The 19,002-nt window shown below is 41.9% G+C and overlaps 1 long non-coding RNA gene across 1 annotated transcript; it reads right to left on the bottom strand.

The window, feature by feature from the left end:
* Positions 1-13,250: 13,250 nt before the first annotated feature.
* LOC132472146 (uncharacterized) lies at positions 13,251-14,783 on the bottom strand. Its single transcript, XR_009529010.1, has 3 exons — positions 14,097-14,783; positions 13,786-14,000; positions 13,251-13,603 (listed from the first exon to the last, which is right to left on the bottom strand). It is a non-coding gene; the product is annotated as an uncharacterized LOC132472146 (long non-coding RNA).
* Positions 14,784-19,002: the final 4,219 nt, after the last annotated feature.

Genomic DNA, 19,002 nt, shown 5'->3' with positions numbered 1-19,002 from the left:
CCTAGAGCAACTCATTAGAACGTGCTAACAAAGAAGAGAACAACTGACCAGATTGGACCAACAAACAACACAAAGCAGAACAAATTGCAGAAAACAAAATACCGGTGTTGTCAACTTGTGCAGAACATTGTCTATGCAACCTGTGCAGGGCAGCATGGTAATAAGAGACTTTGGCTTGTCATTTTATCAGCCCTAGGAGGTGGACCTTTACAATGCAGTAATAAAGACATCTTCATAAATACGTGCGCATAATGGTAAAGTCCTACTGCTCCAATAAATGCATATGAACGGAAGGTATATACGTAACGGTGGAGGAGATAAGGCTGCATGATAAACTCCGGCGGTCATGCGACTGGGCCCCACAGGTTGAAGGCAGCAGGGAAGCATCCTGCAGCACTCACACAGACACACACTGAGTGTGTGTTTGTGTATGATGAAGACATTGGAAATAATGTCATAATATTATGTCCTAATTACAAAACCAATGTAAAGTGCTAGGAGACGCATGTGTGTGTGTGTGTGTGGTGTGTGTGTGTGTGTGTGTGTGTGTGTGTGTGTGTGTGTGTGTGTGGGTATGGATGTGTGAGTGTGCTGTCCACATTTGCATATGTTAGTGTATGTGTGCAAGTGTCTCTGTCTGGGGGAATGTGTTTGCATGAGTGTGGGTGTATGTGTATGTTTGTCTGTGTGTGTGTGTGTGTGGGCATTTGTTTGTGTGTGTGCGTGTGTTTGTGCCTAGAGTTGGGCATGTGTGTCAGTGTGTGTGTGTCTTTGCATGTGTGTTTGTGTGTTTGCATCTGTGTGCGTGTGCTTCTGTGCATTTGTGTCTGTGTGCATTTGACAGTTTCCAAGGACTCAACGCAAGATCACCTCGACTGTCAATCAAACAGCTGGAAGGTGAAGAGGAAGGAGGAGGCGGGCTCGCTGGCTAATCATTTTGTAATCAGGCGTCAAAACAAAACAAAAAATGTTTATCTGATCCGCGCGGGCGGCTGCCAGACTTGACACGCACGCTTCTCCCCTCCGTGTCATGGTGTCAAGCCTAATGGACAGCACTGAGGAGGGGAGGTAATTATTTTTGACGAAGCTCTCTGCTAATTCTCCATTTATATGGAACTCCTTTCTCCCTCCCCCTCCCCTCCTCCCCCCTCCCCGCCAATGGCAAAACAACACTCTCGATTGTTTGTTTACAGCGCGGGTCCGCTAGGATATCTCCACCATCTACCAGAACTTTAAGGACATTCCCTCTCTCTCTCTCTCTCTCCCTCTCTCTCTCTCTCTCTCTCTCTCTCTCTCTCTCTCTCTCTCTCTGTCCCTCTCTCTCCCTGTCCCTCTCTCTCCCTGTCCCTGTCCCTGTCCCTGTCCCTCTCCCTCTCCCTCTCCCTCTCTCTCTCTCTCTCTCTCTCTCTCTCTCTCTCTCTCTCCCTGTCCCTCTCTCTATCCCTCTCTCTGGTTCAGTTAGAGGAAACACTCTTTAATGCACTGTTGAATGACGGAGTGGAGAAAGAAGAGGCACATTACTCAACATACATATTTGAATACAGACACACGGCTGCATTGCAATGTGTTGAACACAGAATCTGTAACACACACTCATGCATTTCAAGGACACAAGAGTAGGTGGTGGGGGGGGGAGGTAAGTATACGCACACGGAAAGCACACACAATAAATACGCGCTTGCCTTTTTCGAGCTGTCAGAGGCTGTGTATGAGGTCCTAAATATTATGTGAGCTGACAGGTCCCCGCCGCCACTAGCTCCGTCTCTGTCTGCTTCAGTCTATGCATCATTGGTCACAAGACTGTTAGCTCCCCGAAACATACACATGCAAACAGCCCCTCTCTCTCTTTCCCTCTCTCTCTCCCTCTTTCTCGCTCTCAACTTCACTCTCTATTCTCTCTCTCATCTCACTTTCTTCCTCTTCCCTTCACTCTCCATTTTTCAATCCTTTCCACTCATGAATACACGTATGAATGTGGTTAACTGTATTCCAAGTTAAAACTACAAAAATGTGTATTAAGTATAATGACATTTTAGAATGCATTTGAAAAATGTAATAACTCATAAGTGATTCAAATATACAATTATCTTTCTTTCGTAGCTTTTCTTCTTTCCGTCTCTTCCAGTGGTATTCTCTCTTGCCGCCAAATTCTGACACACAACACACACAAATACGTAAGAAAATGCTTGACCAAACTGCAGCACTAATAAGGAAATAGTAGCATGGTTTCACGCTGTGCTTTAAGTAGGGGCCATGCATTCCATCAAACACTGACCCAAACCGTCATACTGACGCTTGGTCCTGACATCAACATTCAAACAGCTAGTAAGATCATGATGATTGGCAGTTGGTCAGGAATTGAAGGGGGCTCCTATTTGACCGTGTGAGTGACAGTTTGTCACTATGGACATTGTTACATTACTGTACTTCACATTACGATGTCCTCCTTGTACTCAAGTAAAATCTTTGTGAACCCTTTTGGAGTGTTTCGAGAGTTCTACATGTTTAGCTTTGTTTTCCAGCAGAAGATCCTAGTCCACCTGAAATATGTCTCAGACTTTTATTTACTAATTTATATCCTGAGACTGACACCAAACTTCCAGAGTCCCTGCTTGAACTCCTTTATATTATGTTATCTTAACAGTACTAGTCGGCATACCAAACAGTAATATCAGACCTGATGATCGATGGCCCTTTCCACTGATATATATACGGCAAGGCCAGAAGTGAGGAATGACATTGTATTCATGGGCCATCAATCTGGCCGGGATCCCGCGGCCCACGCCGGAGTGGCTGTTAATTCATTTTAAAGGGACACTGAGAGGTGCGAGGGGGCTGTGCGATGGGTCCTGGCCCTGTGATTGAGATCCTGGAAGTGAAACTGCTTTATAGGCGTCTTAATGTAAAATGGCAAGGCCCTGCCACACCGCGTGATCTGTGGCAGACCAGGGGCAGCGGGGGGACGCGGGGGGACGCGGGGGGGCGCGGGGGGACGCGGGCGGTGCTCACACGCCAAGGTGATTCATCAACAATGATGACCTAATGAATCTCCGGGTGGTACGTGTGATCTTGTTTGACTTGAGTTTGTTTTGCTGGAGGACGATGGGGGTATCCTGATGCCACACACACACACACACACACACACACACACACACACACACACACACACACACACACACTTACACAAAACAATGTAGTGCAGTTCACGAAAAAAAGTGAAACCCAAACATAACTGGGCCAAGGCACTGTGAGCACTGCAGGTGTATGTGGGCCTTCCTTCAGCGACTCCTAAATGATTGATATCATTCATCCATCTTTAATTGGATGGGATGTGGTGACATTCATATGGCTTGTAGGTCAGAGACATTAATGGGGACTCACAGACGCACGCATCCCCTGTGACTCCTCAAGACAGGGGGAATTATAATAAATCTATTTAGCAGACTCCCAAAGCATAACTAACGGAACGGCGACGAGGGTCCGCCAGACTAAAACTGAGCCCTATTAGTAGCTCTCCTGTTTTCAGTTACATTGCGTTCCGGGCACTGTGGGGGGGGTGGGGGTGGGGTGGGGGGGTGGGGGTGGGGTGGGGGGGATGGGGGTGGGGTGGGGGGGGGGGACAGGGACATGGAGGGGGAGGGGACAAGAGGTTGATTCCCTTGGAATTCTTCTTAGAAATCACGGCACTCAGGCCTCATTCTCCTCAACAATGTCTCCGTAGAATTGATGAGCATTTAGGCATGACACCAATCAATTAGAAAGACAAATCCCCCATGTCACCGGGTTGCGGGGGCCCTATTCTGTTCAGGGAGACAGGCACACTCCCCCCCCCCCCCCCCCCCCCCCCCCCTCCACCCCCTGATGCAAAACATGTCCCCAATTTGTCAGGAACACAATAACAGCTCGGGCAGACACGATTTGCATCATTGTGTTGACAACAAATAGGATTGATTGGGATATTGATTATTGCATTTCGTGGAAAAAAGAGATTTACCTGAAGAGGAGTTGAAATGGTTCATCAGTCAGATGGCTGGATTTATCTTCTGTGACCTTTGTTGAGATATCTTAGGATATCTATAAATGTGCTAATGAGTTAATGAATGACTGTAACATGTCGCCATATGGTTCTGAGCACAATGCTTCACTTCTTTCTGTGTAAATGAAGGAAAATCGGAGGATCCAAAACATCTGGACGGTTGAAGAACACATACACATACACACACACACAAACACACCTCAACAAAATAAGTTGGTTGCAAAATGAATATATGTATCACTTTTTGCACGTGTTGTCCTGTAAACTATCTTCAATTATTTCATTCTTATTCTTATTCTATGGAGTTAGGCAAAGCAGGAACTATGCAACCATCCACCAGACACCTGCACTCCACACAGACATCCAGGTTTGCACGTTAAGGGAACATGGAAGACCTGAGAGACATGGACTCTCACAGCGATGCTACTTATAGGGAAACAGGGGGGGGGGGGGGGGGATAAATATAGCTGCATACTGCAACCCGTTTACACACATGCCCAGTCCTTACATGTTGATGGTGAAATACACCCCACAGAAAATAGGGCACGAAAGTAGACTTCCTATAGAATAGACCCGGAACCAAAGCAAATCACCTAAACAATGTAACTAAGTGGAACCTGCGCAGCGTCGAGAGAAAGATTCCCCCAGCCCAACAGGGACAGAGAACGATTCACCCAGTCCGAGAGAACCTCGACCATTCCCTTTCTGACGGCTGGATGACGCCCGTTTCAATGGTCGCTGACAGCCATTTTGCATTCACCACCTGACTTTTCCCTTGGCCCGAAAGCACCTGCACACACACATCAATTTGCCCATGCAGATCAAGCTTCTCCAGCATCTCAACTTGATCAGTATGCAAGGCTTGAATAATAATTTGTATAGAATTGGTTAAAGATAAACATGCCTTCACTATACGTTGACATGCACTTGCAGCCATCCGTGCACACAGAGAAAACTAAATGTGCCAAGTTGCAGCAGAGGTCAAGTGGAATGGAAAGACAAGACATGAAGCAATGCAGGTCCATTGGAAGGAAACTTAATACGCACATCTTAAATTACAACCTTCTTACACTGACACTCTTCAGCTCCACAATCTTGCATGAAATTGTGTGTGTTGGGTAATTGATCCGAGGTGGTGTGGCACCACTTGTTTTAAGCGGTTTACTAAGACCTACTTGAGGATGAATCTCACTCGGCAACAGTTGCATAATAAGACACAAAATAAGGGCCAATTGATCATTAGGACGTCAATAAGTAGTTTGCATAAAATTATTTCCTTTAAATAGTCTATGTTTGAGGTGACACCGGGTTGGCTCATCAATAATGCAAATGAGCCATTAGGGCATTAAGAGGCTGTCTGTGGGCATGAGGGACCACCAGGCGTCAGTGAGTTAATATCCAATACACCCCTCCCGCCAGACAAGCCAATCACTGGGCTGGGTTCAGACACCATTCCCGTCCGATGATGGAGGCCAGACATGTCCCAATACTTCGCTTTTTGGAAAGAGAAATGAAGGAAGGCAAGGGTGCTCTTAATACGTCCAATTGGGTGAAATCGTCGACATATTCGCCAAAGAATTTCAACACTGGCACCGGCAAAGTGTATCGCTGTGACGAGGCAGATGTTGTTCTCACATGAGAGCGTTTACAGACAATTACCGCTGGTACAACACACCTAAGGAGACTCCCCAAAGAAGGGGCCAGTCAGAGTAGGCACCAGGCCATGCCCTCCATCTCAATCCATAGCTGGCCCTGGCTCCCAGCTCCAACCTTGAGACCGCTTTCCCCTCCTTCTCCCCTTTCTTGACCTCCACCCGCCTGCCCCTCCGTCAATAACCAGAAGCCAGACTATAGGAGGGAGAAAGGAAATGTTTTCACAAACAAGCTGGGATCCATACGAAGTGTATGGATTCATCACCTAAGTGATGTGTTCAAGAGTATGGATCCAAATGCATGAAGCATTATAAATTGAATTTACATTAGGATATACCTTTAATAACTGTTTAATTAAAAACACTTCCTTATTAGCTCATAGAAAGTTCGGAGAGGAAAACACTCAGCATTTAGCCATTTTTATGTATCCCAGGAGGAAATCTTGTGATTTAAAAGGCAGTGATGTTTTTTTAAGAGCTTTGACCATGTAGGCCTACTTCAAAAAAAGAAAATGTTTAAACAGCATTTTATATTACAGGCCACTTTTGAATAATACAAATGTTTAAGTAAGTGATCTAAGTAAGTTTTGCTAATTTGTCATAATCATAATATATTATGATTATATGTATATATGACAATGGCTTGGGTCATCTAAAAGCTGATGGAGCAAACGCAATGATTTCAAGTACTAAAGAGCCACTTACTGGCCCAATACGGTACTGCACCCACTCAATCATTTAAACGTTATCTTTTCTTTTAGTCTCTACAAACTCTACATTGTTTTAAACGGCTGATTACAAGACATATATTCGCCCCTTTCTTCACATAAATACCTTTAGACAAACAAACAAACAAACAAACAAACACAGAGTCAGGCTAATCTGTTAGTACCTCACCATTCTAGATCTTTGTTTCATAGACCAAGGAGATTGTTTGTCCACCACTCACCTGCATACTCACAAAGTTCAATGATGGATATTGATTGGTCCACAGATCTTAATATCACCCTTAAAAAAATCCTGTTGGCTAACTGATCCACCACTGAGAAAAACAAGTATTGATTTCTACATCAATTCACCTATGCAAACTAAGCCAGCACCTAACACTATTTTTTTCTATTTCTCTGTGGCACATATTCCTAAATCAATGCATATAACAATGCCCAGATCAATACATTTTTAAGATTATAGGATTGTTTGGTAAGTATTTGGTCAACATACAGGACACAATAAAGCAATTGTGATTGGCTTACACACACACACACACACACACACACACACACACACACACACACACACACACACACACACACACACATAAACACACATACAGACACACACACACACACACACACACACACACACACACACACACACACACACACACACACACACACAAACAAAGAGAAACACACACACACACACAAACACACACACACTCACTCACAGAAACACACACGCACACATGCACACGAAACAGGCTTAACCAGCATCAGAAGACAATAAAACAGTTGGCTAAAGTGACACGATCGCAGCACGATGCGCGCGGTGTGGGCCGCGTCCAGACCCCTGGATGCCACTCGTGTGCCCATGCTCTGCCATCCTCCTATGAATGCCAGTACACCAGGGGGCTCGTTAGCCCGCTATTACAGATGTGACGAGCACGCCATAATGGGCCAATTATCCCAAAACGTCGAAATTCTCTCCAAAGGAGAAGGGGTGTGTGATGATTAATGGTGAACACTTAAGGGGGAAGAGTTAGACAACGCAGTCGGATGGGAGAAAATATGTATCAGTCTGCCGCCACTGCAGATGCTTCCTCCCTCCTGACACCCGCAATTCATTTGAGATGCTATTAACATGCATAATTATGCTAATCAAGCAGTAATTAAGTGCCAATTCATCAGAGACCCCCTTTTTGTCAGTAATTTCATCAAGCACTGCTGTTCAACATTTATTTTTCATGCAATGTTGTTGTTGTTTTGTACTACTCCTCTGTCAATCTCGTTCTCTCATTTCCTCTGGCCACTGGCTTTATGTTATTTACATTAGTGTAATCAAATTTCCCCCTCACACATTCACCAGTGAATTCAATGTTTAGAATGTCCTTGCCCGAACAAGAGCACCAGAACTGCTGCAGAGGGTATTTCTAAACATTGAAACCGTATATCTTTTTTTACAAGGTGTCCATCGAAGCTCTGCGTGGATGTGCTATTCTTACCAAAATGAAAGAGCTTATGAAATCACATAATTAAGTGTTACCTTTTACTTTTGTATTCTTACATTAGACTGGTAATTTTTGATTAACCAACAATTAATATGATTTAACCCACCATGTCCATTCATATGTTAACCAAAATGAAGACGTTCTGTGTTTGGGTTCTCGCTTGGTTTCTTTGTGTACTGCATCCCCATGCCTTGTGATTGTGTAGCACCTGCATACACGAAAAAAGCAAAGTGCACTGGCATTCATCTTCCAACAGCACCTGGGGTCGTCAGACAGGTGTTCTCATTGGACCTGAAAGCCTTTGATGAGGCGTGTCACTCCTGACCCTTTGTGATGGGACCCTGAGGTCGGGAAACGTTGTCTCTTCCCACTAACATGGGAACTGTTTTGAGGCTCAGCACTTTTCCCATCAGTATGTGGGCCCAAACAACCATCATTTGGACATTGGTGGGCACTTGCCTTGCCCTTGATGACTCTCTTGTTCCCCATTTACTGAGCTATAAAGTGCACCAACTTCCTGTAATATTAAAGTCATTACTTGGTCGGTCTACCTGTCCTTCTGTTTCTATATTTGAGTATTTCTTTCAAGCAATGTGATCTGTAGGACACCTTGATATTTACCTCCTTCACCACAAAAATATCAGCATAATTTCCTTTTGCCCTCCTGGTATTAAATAATTTATGCATAATTTCTTTCAGGTTGAGGGCTTTTCAAATACGTATCAGAGGAAGAGAACTGTTACAGGTCATCAGGGTAGACGAGATCGCTGAAGACAGAAACCAGTCCTCCGTCATGTCGGTAATGTCCCATAAAGGAGATGGTGTATCTCCTACTGATTGTGTTTATATTTGGGGGGACATGATGATGGAGCTGAGAAAATCAGAGCGAGGACATCAACTTCTTCACATTGGTGTCGTTGCGACCATTCCATTACAGAATGTCCCTTTACTGGACCCGCTCAAACCGGACAGAACATATTACAGTCAGAGAAGCTAGCGTTCCGCATGGCTAGAAGAACAGATGTTTCACTGCGTGTCATGTTAGCCACTGATTGATACGTTAAACATATCCGTGCCTGAAGTGAACAGTTCTCCCAGTTGACTGAAGGACCTTCCCGCTAGGAAAGAGTGGCCCCAAGACAGTAAGAGAGGGGCCCGGGTTAAGGGTCCGTTAAGGGCCCTTTCACAAGCTCTGTACATTGAGGGGGTCCGAAACCGAATGCAATAAATAGTTTTGGGTTGTTTCTAATTTAGTTTGAGCATTTGGACTTCTTCTGACAGATATTATTGCACCCATTCTGTGGTAACTGGGGCGTCATTTGCTTTCCCTCGATAACACACATTGATCTTATGTTGTGGGAGCTCACACGCACGTGAGTCCTGACACAGCGCTCTGTCTTTAGTTGGTTGATGAGCTCCCTCAGTGTCTTAACTATAATTGTTTTGCCTGGCATTGATGGGCTCCACTCCTGTCACACTGGCCTAGATACATCAGGTCATTGGCTTCCTGCTAAATGAATCCTCCTTGACCCCCTGGTTCCTATAACTGGTTTCTCTTACCTCTTTTTTGCTCTTGTTCCTGCCACATGTTCTGGAAGTTGAAAACCTGTCTTCAACATTTTCCAGCATCAAGAAATCCTGTTATATTCTAACCTCCTGCGTTTGAATTGCAAGGGGTTCCGTTAAAATTCTGCTACCAAACTATTGAATCATGCAAAAAGGTTTGACAAACATTGTCCAGCGAGGAGAAATACAGTCTGTTGGATACCAAATGACCACACAGGGTCAGAGACGCTGAAAGGTAGAAAGGGCTGCTTATCCACTCAACTCGGCTGCCCATTCTGAGGGTTCATCGGAGCGAGCCACCCTGCCACATCTGGGTGCAACCTTGGCTGACTTAGTGACAGGCCGGTTAGAAGGAACGGTGTGCCGGAGACAGATGCAACGTCGGAGGCTGGGTGGTCGCCGGTGTAAAACACATGCAACAGCCTATCGGGGAATCTGTCCTCCACACTGGGGGGCTGGGGCTGACGTTTTGACATGGGAAAAATCACCACTGTCGATTAAAAAACCCCGGACTGCGTTTCTAAGCCTATAGGTTTCACAATGTGTTAACATTGGAACTGAAACATTTTACTGTTGTACACTATAGCATTTGTAAAAACATTGACTACTGCTTCCAGAAAATAATGTGAAATTAAAAAGAGAAAAACAGAGAAGACAACATTCCAGATGTAGCCATTTTGTTGTACAAAAATCCAGCAGTGTTATTTGTTTCCATTTTAACTAAATTTACTGCTGCAGTGGAGAATAAATTGTAACGACTGGCAAAGGGTTTGTGAATTATTTATCTAAAAATCATAAAATTGCATATATATTTTCCACTGTACCATTAATAAGTAACTTGAAATCCAATAAATGTCCCAATAGCTTTTACCTAATTAAAACAACAGATATCATTTTGCAAGGCAAGGTGTCACTCATAGCCCCATTTCCTTCACACAGCATTTTATGGCCATTCCTCCAAGAGAAATGTGACACAAATAATAGCTATTAAACTGTCAGCCAATGGACGCCAGAGAACATTACTGAAATTAGCTAAGATACATCATTGTAAACAAAGCAGCATTCTCACAACAATACCATGCTCAACAAAATACACACATTAAATCCCTAGCAAGAACCCACACAATCAGAGAAACACACACCCCTTGCAACTATCAATTTCAAACATATGTGACTTGTGTGTGTGTGTGTGTGTGTGTGTGTGTGTGTGTGTGTGTGTGTGTGTGTGTGTGTGTGTGTGTGTGTGTGTGTGTGTGTGTGTGTGTGTGTGTGTTTGTGTGTGTGTGTGTGTGTGTGTGTGTCTCACACGCACACACGCACACACACGCACACACAGGTAACCCTATATAAAGTTAGCGTTCGTTGTATTTATTCCCCAGGCAACACTGACACCTGCTGGCTTCACATGAGGTGGAACAGTTTATCTTGTAGTATAGATAATTTTTTTCGTTATTTTCTAATTTTTATCATTCATCCCAAAAAAATGAGCTTAATTTGGAGCTTGATTGAACGATAAGGATTGTGGATCTTAATTGACCTTTCCCTATACCCATCGCATAAATATGCAAAGTATAGCTCCAATGCTAACCACATTGTTTTAATTCCTTTTTAACACGGCTCATTGACGCATGTTACACACTTATCGATGGCATTAATTTATTTATGAACTCGTCATTTGCAATCATTGATTAGGGCATCCTTAGGAGGGGTCCTAGGAGTGTAATGATATGCAGAGATAACAGATGCCCCCAATTATTGTGTTTTCTCTAATTGAGGCTGTGTTGTGTCGCAGCGAGAGATCAGGGGGTGGGGAACTGCCGCCCTGGGATTATCCCAGAGCGCAACCGGCAAAGCACCCACCATCGCCCCTGCTTCGATTATACCTGTGATGTCATGTTTTATTATACCCGTAATATAACATTGAGTGACCAATTCCCTGCCAACTGCCAATTCAATATTCTGTTTCATTACTCCACAAACAATAGTATAATGCTAAACCATTCAGAAAATCGAATGAAATCAGAACCATATGTTAGATCGTTTCATAGGTCTAGCCAATACTTTTATTAAACAAATCATGGTCATAATATTCACTGATTATTTATGAATTGTTGAGTCCATTGTGTATATCAAATCATTGACTTAAAAAATGCATAATTATTATACAAACATTATGCATATTTAATCTATAACCCTACAGTAGCCTACACCTTTAACTGCAGCAGCGAAGGGGGATGGGGGAGCAGTCAGAAGAAATCAATAGTAGATTTAAATAAATAGGATTGTAGAACACATTCACCTATTAAGGTAGAACAGGGCCCCTCGTTTTCAAGCCTCTTAGAATAACTCTGAGAATTTGTGCTAAAATTGAACTTATTATTAAATGTAGGCCTACTCATGGCTCAGTAGGAGTAGATGGGGACTATTCCAGTTTTTCTTTGAGCATCAATACCGACTCTGAATTAGTCTCCCGAGACCAGTGGAAATGTTTATTTACTGTCGCAGATACCATCGCTTGTCGCAATGTATGGACTGGACTTTGATGTGTGGGCACATAGCCTAAGTCCATGCCATGGTGGGCACAAGTCAGTAACTAATGGCACTGTTCTGACTCCATACCAATGCTGCAATCATAATGTTGTGATGGCCAACTCCGAAACCTATTCTTATGTTTCTTCCAACTTTAACTGAGCTTACTTGATTTTGGAGATCTCTGAATCCCCAATTGTTTTCCCACTAAACTAATTGAAAGGTCTAGAAATCCGCTCCATGTTTCCCCGCTCCTCACCAAGTTAACAGAGAGCTAATAATGGACAAGGTATGCAGCATAATATCACTTTGCTTTGGATCATGCCATAATAGCCGACATATGAGTCCAAATAACATTAGTTGGAGTCATATATCTTAAAATACTAAACCTATTATAAAGGAAAGATATCCCACTATTGTGGGACATAGAGGAGAGATACATATTAGGTAAATTAATAAATGGATACAAATTCAGCGATAACGATGGAGGACCTCACTCTCCCTCCCAACCATGCTGGCACCATCATTACCCACATGAAAAAAATCTATAGTTTACTATAGTAAATAAACTATAGTATACCCTATATATACTATAGTAAATATTGTAGTGTTTTTGAACCTTACTATAGTAGTTTTACTACAGTAAACTATAGTATACTACAGAAAATTCTATAGTTTACTATAGTAAATAAACTACAGTACATATACTATAGTAAATATTGTAGTGTTTTTTAACCTTACTATAGTAGTTTTACTACAGTAAACTGCAGTTTTATTACTACAGTATACCACATATATACTACTACAGTAAACTATAGTATACTACAGAAAACTGCAGTTTTATTACTACAGTATACTACATTATATACTACTACAGTTTACTACATAAACTACAATCTACTGAAGTAAATTACAGAACTTTTATTATACTTTTATTTTGCTATAGAATACTACAATTACGATACCATAGTACTATATATACTGCATTACAATAACTGCATTATGCAGCATTTTGTTGTTCTTTTAACTATGTAATTTACCTAATGGATATTTTCAACTGTATGACTTTTTGTTGTTGCCATTTTTAACCATAGTGCTGTAACAATAATTCACTGCACATAAATGAGGCTTACAACCACCATTAACACAGTGTTTTCTACAGACTGCTAAAATACAAAAAAGTTTAACTTTCTTTAAACAGTTGATAATTTATTGTTTCTGAAATTTGGCAGCATTGTTCAGCTTTTGTCGTATGAATGCTTTTATGTTCGTATCAGTTACGTAGGTGAACTTCAACTTTGCAGCATCTGTGGGAATACACACACACACACACAAACACATGCACGAAAGATGAGCATGAGAATGAGGGTATCACTCAACCAACATCTTTTCTCATTTCTATATACCTACTTGTTATTTCAACAAGGTCCTGTTTGGCTAGGCCAGGTTTCCTTCTGTGCAGCTGCTGGATGACTGGCCAGTCACTGAATGGCCTGTCATATATTCCCTGGTATACATCCCATGTAGGAGATCATTTATGAACTTCTGGGGGCTTTGGAAGGAGCAGCGCTCCACAAGTCCTTTTGGAATGACCTTGAATGCAAGTAGATAACATTACCACAAATCTACTTCAACATACAGCAGACTAGCGTCTTACCTCAATGATATATATATGCATTTAGATTAACCGAGTGTACGGCTGATGCATTTAGAAAAACAGTGCAACTGAAACTAAGTAACTTAACCTATACAAATAAAGTAAAAAAGATTCTTACAGAGTGGCCCAGGGCCTCTGTTGCTGATGCTGATGATGGACCTGGTGCTGGTGATGGGTCTTCTGTTGCTGGTGCTGGAACTGCTGTTGGTGCTGGTGATAGTGTTGGTTCTGGTCTTGGTCTTGGTCATGGTCTTGGTGTTGGTATTGGTGTTGTCGTTGGTCTTGGTGCTGAGCGGAGAAACTCCTCCATCTTCTGCAAAACGTCTGGCAGCACTGAGCAAAGGATTCATAATAGCCTTTTAGCTAACATGTAAAACAGAAAAACCCTTGTGTAAAAAAAAAAAAAAAAGTTTTCAACAATAGCATTACATTTCAATGTTGCTATTTTTGCCTTGAGAGAATCTTTTTCCCTCTGCAGCCTGTGGTTGTTCTCCCTCAACAGCTCACAAGATGGTTGATGGCACTGAAAATAAAAATTCCATTAAAAAAACAAAACTGACTCACATACACCTGGGCAAATACAGAAGCCAGTTAGAGGGTACAAAGCTTACAGCTGATAGATTACAGGAATATATTGCTGTATCTATCCCTATACTATAGAGTTAGGAAATAAAAACTTTAATTGTAGGTAGAACATTAAGTGCAGACAGTTTATTGCATTAGTGGATCTTACTTCATTCCTGGTTTCATTAATTGAGTTCAGCTGACATGATCCTATGACAAACAGAAGATGTACATTGAGTTAAGGGTTACATCAAGACTGTACAACAGAGGTCAGCAGGGGGGATGAGCCTGAGCGAGTAGACAATGCAGGCGGAACAGGAGATGAATACTCAAATCTAATCTTGTTAATATGCTTAATAAGTTGACAGAAAGCAAAAAGTCAAAATGATCTGACAGGCCAGGCAAAGCAGGCCAGTTGGCGACCCCATGGTGTACAATATGACAGACAACATTAGGCTACATCACATTACAATAATTCACTGATGTTAAGAAGCACTTCCATACGGTGAATATTTGTACATCACTGCACCAATACCTTGCTTTTCCAGTTCCATTAAGGAGTTAAGACCTGTGTTTTTTCTCTTCTTCTTCTTCTTACATTGACTTAACTGAGGATCCTTTGAATCTAGTTTAGTTTTTCAACGATTTTAATTTAACTCCTCCACAAGGCCTATAGATGACATTTCTGTGATAAAACTTTAGTTACCTACCAGCGATACGTCGTCGTCGTCGTCGTCGTCGTCAGAATATCGACGATTCTTCAGTTTCTTCCTTTTCCCCTTCCCTTTCTCCTCCGGGCTCGACAGTTTGTCTCCACCATCAAGATAATGCCTCCTCTTGCAAACCAACTCCTCTCTGTTGTCTGGAAACGTCAAAATGATGACGTTTTCATAATGTGTGTTTAAAATGCTAGTATCATTTTGGGCAAAATAAAGTTTCTCTCTATAAATCCAGGCCGCGCACCCCACACTTCCCGCGCCTCACATTATGGGCCGCGAGCTAGGGGGCCTTATCGTGCCTTACCGTTGCGAGCTTAACAATTAACGTTTTTGAAATGAAAACGTTTACCGTGATATTTGAAATATTACCATATGTATGTAGTTATGCACATATTTTATATAAACATAGTCATGGGAGAAATAGAACCAAAGGGAAAAGGGTTTACACGTGTATATCCTCACTCTACTGAGTATCCTCAACTAAGAACACATGATCAGACTACCCATCAGGCATCTGCTGCAATACAATCAGACACAGATGTTAATGGGGTTAAGGGACCTAGTCAACTGCTGCTACTTCCTAATTTCGACATTATCAAACATTTTGTCCCAGAATATATGCATAGTGTTTGCCTTGGTGTAACCAAACAATTTGTCTATTGGTGTGATTCAAAAAACTCTGCTTTGCCATTCTATTTACAACCGAAAATAATCCAACAGATTGACAGTTCTCTCCTCACCATACACCCACCACATGAAGTCAAAAGATGTCCAAGGTCATTGTCCGAGAGACACTATTGGAAGGCATCTGAATGGAGGGCATTTCTTTTCTTTTATTCCCCCATTCTTTTGAAAACAGTTTTACCCCCGGTTTATTATAATCACTGGCTATTACTGTCTTCCCCATCTACACACTCCTCCAGGATAATATCCAAAAAGCTGATCTTTTGCATGCTTCCTCTTGTCTTACGCGTTTTGTTGTCGAGGTACAAGAGCTTTATGGAAAATGTTATGTATCTTATAATGTTCACTGCTTAACCCATCTTAGCAACGCAGTTGACATGTGGGGTCCGCTGTGGGCCAACTCTTCATTTGTTTATGAAGACACAATTGGCACTCTTCTTGAAATGTTCAATGGTACACAGGCAGTCCCTGAACACATTTTTAAGAGATTTTTTAACACAAAAACACTAATGCACCACACTGAATTATTCAACAATGCCAGTGATGATGTCTGTGATCTTTTCAACAAAATTGTTAACAAAGACAATACAGTGTTAAAATCATACAAAGTAGGTAGTGGTGCTGGGGTTGTCGGGAATTACACAACAAGAGTAATTACAGTGGGGGAGTCCATTCTCTTTGGAAATTATATAGAGGCCAGTGTCAAAGAATTCAAGAGATGTTTCATCCACCACACTTTATACACCACGAAAATGTATGCAGCAAATTTTAAACGCAATCATTCTTGTGTGGCTCTAAAAAACGGAGAGCATGGTAGCATTAAATCCATACTACTTTGTAAGCTCAATTGTGGTTGCTTATCAGCATGCAAGTGTGAAGAGGTGTACCTACAAATTTTAAGATTAAAAAAGGATTCCAGACAATTAAGAATCTATGATGAATCTATAAAAATCTCCACATAATACAAATATTTGGCTTATGTTTCACATTCATTTTAGGACAAATTACAGAATAATGAAAATATATATTAAAAGAAGTATAATAAAGTTAACTATAGTAATCTATACTGTACTACACTTTGTAGTGACTTACTATAGTATTTACCATATGTGAGGGACCGGCGTGGTCGCCCCACGTATCTGGGATACGGCCAACTGGGAATTTCGAGTGTGGGCAAAAATGAGGGCAATGGATGAGGACTAAGAAAAAGTGAAGTTTTAATGTCTCCAAAACATTCACAAAAAATAGAGCAACGTTTCAAATGAAAAGGAAATGACTCCATCCGTCAGCAAATATAAACTCAGGTAGCCGAGCCGAGCCGAGCCGAGCCGAGCCGAGCCGAGCCGAGCCGAGCCGAGCCGAGCCGAGCCGAGCCGAGCCGAGCCGAGCCTAGCCTAGCCGAGCCTAGCCGAGCCTAGCCGAGCCTAGCCGAGCCTAGCCGAGCCTAGCCGAGCCTAGCCGAGCCTAGCCTAGCCTAGCCGAGCCTAGCCTAGCCATACGTCTCACGTACTGGCCTCACGACAAGCCAGCACCACCTTCAGCCCCCAAACACCAAATGAAAAGGCCCTTAAATAGGGAAATGGCAATTGGACCAATCACGGCCGTATGGGCCAGACCATTAGTTGGGGAACATTATTTACCTAAAGCTAACAATCCAACATAACTGAACAGAAAGTACATTGTGTGAATACTAAATAAACATGATACTAAATAAACAATCACCAAATACATATATACCCACACCCTGTGCAGAACCTAAAGATATTTACAAAACAGCTGTTTCTATCAACACCCCCCTGGGCTATTCCCTGATACTCTGATCCTAAGCTCCCTTAGCATACTGCCCCCTACCGGGACGGAAGACCAATTTTACACCAGCCCAATATAATACATACACACACAATATAATAATAATAATTCCTCTAATGCGGGACAGTGAGAAGGGGGAGGATTTCACCTTCTCACACCATATTACACTACAATGTCTGGAAAATTACTATAGTAAATCCCACACTATATTGTAGTATAGAATAGTACTCTATAGTATACTACTGTGTAGTAACTTACTATAGTATTTACCATAGTACACTACAATGTCTGGAAAATTACTATAGTAAATCCCACACTATATTGTAGTATAGTATAGTAATCTATAGTATACTACACTGTGTAGTAACTTACTATAGTATTTACCATAGTACACTACAATGTCTGGAAAATTACTATAGTAAATCCCACACTATATTGTAGTATATTATACTATAGTAATATATAGTATACTGTAGTAAATGCTGTAGTAAACTATAGTATTTTTTCCCCTGGGTATGCACTACAGTACTACATTAACCATCCTTAAAATAGCGTGTATAATACTGTTAATGATATTTTATTGATACATGGACCTATGCATCTAACCTTTTACTTGACAGACGATTAGGTTCATTTGTTTAGTTCTTTTCAAAAATGGGCTTTGAGAAGGAGGCTCCATATGTGTCTCTAATTAATTGAAGCAAATATGAAAGCGAATAACATTATTTTCTTTGTCTCTGCAGCTTTCTGATCCACCACCTGAACCGTCTCACGTTCACTCCAATCTGACACTGGAGAAGAGGAGGAAGGCTGCCGCGGTCCTGTTTGGACCAGCTATAGGGAGACCCCTGGTGGCCGGGACGCCCACCAACCGGTTCGATTCTCAGTGAGGTATGTTAATGTGGGTTATTATGGAGGAATACGTTTGGACTGGAGTGTCAATGCACTTTATTCTATAAACTTTATGCAGGTTATTTTATGTATTGGTTTTATGCTTGGAGTTATTTCTAGCATTTAGTATCTCGTCAGTTGACTCAATCAAGATGTACCTTCAAACTAATTTGGAGCAGCAAGCAGAGAGGCTCAAATGTTTAAGGTATTACATGTTACAATGGCGAATATGATGCCCAATCACCCAGTGGCTTCCCCAAAGTAAGGTCATAGCCGAACAAGCAACTGTCCGTACCCTACATCTATGAACCATATACCTGTTCTTTAAACCAGTTTTGACATATTGTTGACATTGAATAAATAGTTCTGCAGTATAAACTTTGCCTGGCAGTTATCGCCAAGGATAATTCTAGCCTTGTTTCATTGATTCTATTAAATATAGGCCTTGCTACTTCGTATGCAACTGGATATATATTAGTGCAGTGCCCGTCCAAAACACGTCCAAAATCACACTCGACTCTGCACTTCTTTGGGTCCTCATAAATGCACAGGCAAAGTGGGAAGACAGACCGAGACTCATCTAATTATAGTTAGATTAAATAGATATTTGTGTTCTGGGTGGTATTTAATAGGATGAGGGATATGCAATCTAAAATGAAACAATACTC

The sequence above is a fragment of the Gadus macrocephalus genome, chromosome 14 (genome assembly GCF_031168955.1).
Source record: "Gadus macrocephalus chromosome 14, ASM3116895v1".
NCBI classification, from domain to species: Eukaryota; Metazoa; Chordata; class Actinopteri; order Gadiformes; family Gadidae; genus Gadus; species Gadus macrocephalus.
The sequence above is the reverse complement of the archived record's forward strand: the minus strand, read 5'-3'. Positions and strand labels throughout refer to the sequence as shown.